Source organism: Strigops habroptila, chromosome 11 (assembly GCF_004027225.2).
Source record: "Strigops habroptila isolate Jane chromosome 11, bStrHab1.2.pri, whole genome shotgun sequence".
Taxonomy (NCBI): domain Eukaryota; kingdom Metazoa; phylum Chordata; class Aves; order Psittaciformes; family Psittacidae; genus Strigops; species Strigops habroptila.
The window spans coordinates 25,394,215-25,400,214 of record NC_046360.1 but is presented as its reverse complement, the minus strand read 5'-3'; the positions used below and the strand labels follow the sequence as shown (position 1 = coordinate 25,400,214).

The 6,000-nt window shown below is 44.1% G+C and overlaps 1 protein-coding gene across 19 annotated transcripts in view; it reads left to right on the top strand.

The window, feature by feature from the left end:
* Window positions 1-2,990: 2,990 nt before the first annotated feature.
* ERC2 (ELKS/RAB6-interacting/CAST family member 2) overlaps window positions 2,991-6,000 on the top strand; it is a 488,016-nt gene continuing 485,006 nt past the window's right edge. For 14 of the 19 annotated variants that reach the window (XR_003993764.1, XR_003993761.1, XR_003993757.1 and 11 more), the window contains exon 1: window positions 3,000-3,305. The gene's annotated coding sequence lies outside the window, so the exon portion shown is untranslated. Of the gene's footprint in view, window positions 3,306-3,995; window positions 4,188-4,967; window positions 5,366-6,000 lie in introns of those variants that run through there. The other 5 variants (XR_003993754.1, XR_003993765.1, XR_003993758.1 and 2 more) reach the window with 5 other exon arrangements.

Genomic DNA, 6,000 nt, shown 5'->3' with positions numbered 1-6,000 from the left:
TGTTTTTAAAAACTGAAGCACTAAGCAGCATACATCTTCCCCAAGATAAGAAAGGGAGCTAGCTGATGCTAAAGTGTTGTAACCACAGGTAAGAAAAGAAGGGGGAGCTGGGATGGATAAAGGGAGGCACAGGAACTGAGTGCAATCAGTAACATCATATGTTTTCTAATGTTGTTTTGAATTATTTATAGTTAGAATAACTAAACAGTAAAATTATAATAAGAGTACTTTTTATACTTTGCTGTTTCCAAAGTCAGTATAGCATATGCTGAGGAAAATAGCAGACTTTAAAATCTGCATTTTGTAGGTACTTCAATGGTTTAGGGCCTAACTTAGTCTCATTTAAATAAAATTAATTTTGTCATTAATTTCAGTGGGGTTTTCACAGCTCCTGGTGTGTGATATGAGCAAAAGGAACTGTGAATATGTTGCGTTTTTAGGGTAGAAAGTTTTACAGAAAGCAAACAATTTCAGAAAACAAAAGTACCCAGCCAAAAATGTATCTGAAGGTTAGAAAGTACTGAAAAGTGCAAACCTTACATATAGCATCCCATGACACTTGTAAAACTTATATCACTATTTATAACACTGATTTCCTCTAACAGTTAGCTGGAAGATGTATCTGGTAGTTAATGCATTAGAACCTCTTGCAACAAAAAAGAAAAAACAAAGTGCTAGTTTACTCACATGCTCCAGCTTTCTTCTTGTTATACTTAATGACACCCACCTGCATCAGGACACAAAAGACAACACAGATGTTCCTGTGATTAGACTGAAATGAGAACTTTCATCAGCTGCAAAGAAGTCAGTCTTAAGTACATACTTTTGTTATTATCCTACCCTTTGGATTTGGATTTCAGCATGGTTTTGAATGTAAGGAATGAATATTATTGAAGGGTTTGGATTATGTGACCCTGAGGTTGGTTGCATGGATCTTTCTGCTAATACAATAAGTAGATTAGCTGTATAATTCTGATTATTCTCCATTTCCTTGAACTGCATGTTTTTATAAAAACTTTTTCAGAATACATCTTGGCAAAATATCTCCACCCCCCCACCCCCCCCCCAAGCTCTATGCCAAATGGTCTTGTCCACAGTAGGTATATTCTATTGACTGCACTGCAGGCAGTCCTCCTGCAGATGATCTACTGCTCCAAGATGGTCTATGATTAATTCTGCTAGACACTTTATTGAATGATAGCAAGATTAATTCATCGCAACCTTAAGGTAACTCTATGGCGTCCTCCCACAATGACTGCTCCTTGGGAAGAAGGTTGTTAGGCTACTGCTCTTCTGTCAGTGTAGTCCTTGCTTATGCAGGCTGTCACAAGGCCCATAACCTTTGCCAGTGAATGAGTCACAAAAAAGATAAAGCAGAACCTGATGTTCCTGTCTTTTCATATAGACAGGGATGGTATGATATTGTTTAAAAAACTGTCAGCAGTTGACACTATTTGGAACAAAAGTCCTGTTGCCATTATTAGCAATACTGAGACAGGTCTAAGATATTCTTACTGCACACCAAATCTGAATTAAACACTAAACTTTTGAAAACAGGCACTTGTGCTCTGAAGCATTTGGTGTAGTGACCCACATTTTGTACTGTTTATACATTTTCTTACAGATGCGGACTTGCTAACTGTTCAAGGATACTTTCTGTTTGCTTTCTAGATCAAGTGAAATTATTTGTATACAAAACCATGTCCCTTCTGGTCAGTATCTCCAGCAACAGATTTTCTCTGCCCATAATTTCCATGGTTTTATAACTGTTTTAATATATATGTCTTCAAGTAAATATGAGGTTTGAAAAGCAGCTAAAGTTTGCATTTTAATCATGGCTTATCCCATTACTTTGAACTCAGAAAAAATATTTGCCCCATATTGAAATTATAGCTGGGGTAGCTATTTAAGAGTGTGTCCCTTTCTTGAGGGAATAAAAACCTGCTGTATTTTTATTGTGAATGGCATTTTAGCATTGGTTCAAATATTTGCATCTCTGAATAAATAGTCGTGACAGCAAACTATTTCCACTGGCTTTAGATAATTCAAATACAGCAATGAAGGGATTATGTTAGTTTTAAACATAATCGGTTGAAATCAATTTCACTTGACATAGTTTTTAATAGTAATTCCATAAAAGCTGTTCTTATCAATAACGCTTAATAGTGGCATGTATAGGTGCATATGTGGGCAAGAAAGGAGTAAAGTAACAATTACTGTAAAACAACTACTGATCTTAAGTGCTTTTAAAAGCATTGTTACAGCAGTGTGGTTAAGAAGAGGCAGATGAAACACATTTATGAGATGCTCTGTAGGGTAAGGTATGAAGTTGCATTGAAGCTAACGACTGAGGCTAATCAGTTATAACTATATCAAGAGCAATTAAACTCAAATATAAAATTTGAGAAGGGGAAAAACAGAAGAGGAAAACCCCTCTAATTTCCTACGATGAGAAGTTAGTGATGTTTATAGAAGTTTTTCTCACTCTCCTAAATATAAAACTGAATAAATAAAACATCAGGAGTAATTTTTAATGCAGTTTTCTGATGAGAAAAGGCTTTCAGGCTTCACATAGCTGATCTGCTTTATTTTTCTGCATACTATTTTTTAAGCACAAACAAGTGCTTTAATTATTTGTACACTTTAGCTAAAACACAGATTTAGTTGGGGTTATTTTTTCTGTGTATGTAGGCGCATATAGTAATGGATCTTAGATGTCATGTTCTCAAGCAGCTGGCTTTGAACATCCTTGGTCTTTGGGGACAAGAAAGCAATTTTGCCTCTGCAGTTCTATGCAGGCACAGGTGTATTTTTAGGCCATTTGACAATGAGTTACACACTTTCCTTTCAGACGTTTACTGGGTGGGGAATGGAACCTAGAGGTTTGCAATGAATGGACAGAGACAAATGCTCCGAGAAATCCATGGGTTTGCTGTTCGTGTGCTGCTGCTAGTGCTCCCCGCCTGCTGCCGGCGAGCTTGCTGCTGCCCCCGGCGGCGGGCTGCCCGGCGCTGGCGGAGCCCCGGCTCCTCGGGAATGCTGGGAATGTTGAGTCAGGGACCGGCAGACCAGGCAGGCAAGGCTCGCAGCTGGCTGAGGGAGACTCGCTGAGGGACGGAAAGACGAGGGACAGGAGCACACAAGCCTCTCCCGGCTGCAGCAGGTCCCCTCTTCCTCCCCTCGCGGGTGTTCGGTTGCTCCGGCTCGCCCTGCTGCCTCCTTCCTCCGCGCAAATGAGGTGTCAGCTAAACGTGATGTTGTAAAAATCCATGTGAGGACGAGACACGGAGGCAATGATTTGAAAGGTGAGACGCTTAAACAGGAATATGGCTGTAATACATTACTGCAAATGTACTGTGATGAAGGAAATTGCTATATATTGCTTTCTACAGCTGTCTGGTAGCAGAAACTGGAAATGAATTTGCAGAACAGGCTTTTTATATAGCTTCAGAAATACAGTGTAATAAATGGGACCAAGTGCACATCTTATTCTGGTAACAGAGTGCCTCTCCCTACAGAATCGTTAACCAGAAACCTCTCTTGCTATTTCTATTAAAAGCAGCCATCAGAGTCTCATTGTTTGTGCCCAGTGTTTAAAAATATTGTTAAAGTTTTCTAAGGTAGAATTGATGAGCTTTAAAAATTCCTAGTTTTATACCTAAATACTGGATAATGTTTGGTGTGTTAAAAATCGTGTCAGGAAGAAAGTGAGATATTTCTGTTCCCTTCTAGTGGCTGGCGAATGGAAACAAACTAACAGAATATTATTTTGCAGTTATATAATTAATGGATACTTATTGGGGTTCCTCATTTATGATGTTGTGTGAATTTATTATTTTTTAAAGATCATCTTAGGTCGGAGTGATGCATATGATAAAAATCCACGCATATATCCGTCAAGGATCAGATGTGTATTTTGCCGAGAGCACCAGAGTAGTAAAATGATGGAAAAGAAATATATATATGTTTTTTTTTTTTTTTTTTTTTTTATAAAGCGATTGATTTCTAGGCGGCTACCTGCTAAGCCTTGTGATGGATGGATGGGAATCTACTCCCTTAGCGGCGAATTGATATTTCCCTTTTGATGGACACACCAACCGACCACTTGCATTGGCAGATCCAAGCTCGTTGCAAATAAGCACGGCCAATAAGTGCAGTCAGGAGGAGGGCGAATCCTACTTGTCAGGGTTAGTTTTGTGGTTGGCTTTTTTAAATCAGTGGTTTCACTTAACTATTTGTTTGTTTGGGATTTGCTTTCTATTGCCGATTCCCGTGCCTTCATCCCCCAGGTGCATGTCCAGGGCGGCCCCTCGTATGCGACCCGTTCCCGGCAGCTCCTCCGAGAGCGAGCAGGCCCTTCCCCGGCTCCCCCCTTCGGAGGGCGGAGAAGGGGGGAAGGTCCGGCCCCCCCTTCCATCAAGTCGCTTCTCCGCTGGTCCTTCATTTCCCTGTGGCGAAGCTGAGGATGGAAAAGATCCTCCGTCCCAAGCCTGCCCCCCCCACCCTCGCCGCCCTGCTCTGAGGGACGATGCTGTGGAGAGCCGTTACCGCCCTCTTCCCACCTTGGGAAACCGTGCAACTCCACAGCCTTGATTCAGCCTCGTTTCACCCTACGGTCGCTCGTTTCCCAGCCCCACGGGCAGGAGGGGGCTTCGGACTGTTCTCCCCATTTCGCTTCTCCTCAGCGAGGAGTGAGAAAGCCCGAGCTGGCCCAACTCCCCGTGCAGGCGCTGTGTCAGAGCAGCGCCTCCTCACACCACTTGCGTTCCTCCAGGGACCCCCGCAGCAACCCCTCTGCCAGCGGGGATTTCCTTCAATTCTCTCGACAGAAGCCCCCCCAACCCAGCCCCACCACTGCTGCTCGGCCGAAAGCCCTACCCCCCCCCTTCCCCTTCGCCGCGGGCAGGCCCTGCCAGAGGGAGGCGGCCGCGCCGGGCTGCCCCTGGCGCTCGCTGCGGGCGGGAGGCAGCGGCCCCGCCCCTCCGCTCCCCTCATCCTTGGCGGGCGGGGCGGGCGCGCCCCAGCTCCCGTAGCCGCGGGAGGGCGGGGGCCGGCGCGTGCTGCGCGCGGAGCGCGATGGTCGCGGTCCTCCCCGTCGCGGGAGCCCGCGCGGGCGCTGCGGAGCCCGGTTCCCGCCAGCCGCTTCCCCTCCGCGCCCCGCGGGGCCGGGCAGCCGCCGCCTTGCTGTGCCGCTGGCGCGTGCTTTACCTGTTCTGTGGAAGAGCGAAGGCTCTCGCAGCCCCTGTCGCTTCACGGTCTCGTCTGCTCGAGCAGTGCATTTCTTGCCTTCTTCCTTGCCCTGAATATGAAGAGGAAAATGTCAATTTATAGAGTCTCTTTTTTTGCACGCAGGGGCTGTGTAATGGTAAGTTTCTCCAGTTCCTTTAAGGAATATGCTTCTGTGGGAAAACCTTTGTTACGGTTTCTTGAAGCAAGAAACTTCCATTCCGTGTCTTGGCTTCATGGGTGTGACAATAACTTTCCACATCTCTTAAGTGCTTTAAAAGAAATTTTGACATTACTGTTATTTTTGTTTGAAGGCTCTATGTAAAGCGCCTTTCAAAGGCATTGAGGTGAGTTAGCAAGTTCATTTTTCCTAGAGGAAACTGGGTGGGGGAAGTGACTTTCTGTCCTGCAAGTGAAGGAATCTTAATTTCTTCTTCCAAAGGATTAATGAGGTAAGGGCAGTCCCTGAGTTTATAGATTCACAGCTCAGGTTTAAACTAGATGTTTAAACTATGGAGAAACTGCTTTATCTCTTGCAAGTACATGCAGTGTGGGGTAGATCTTCCAGTGAGGAGCTGACAGCTTTCTTATTTGTTGGGTTTTTTTGTAGTGCTAGTTAATTTGTACTCTGTCTGCGAATAGACGCTCTATTTTATCACCACTAAAATTTCAAATGCGATGGGAAGGAGATAATGTTTTGCTCGTGAAAGAGAAATTGCGTGTATGGGCTGTGCTTGCACTTCTTTCAGAAATGCTATTTGTTTACTTGAGAGA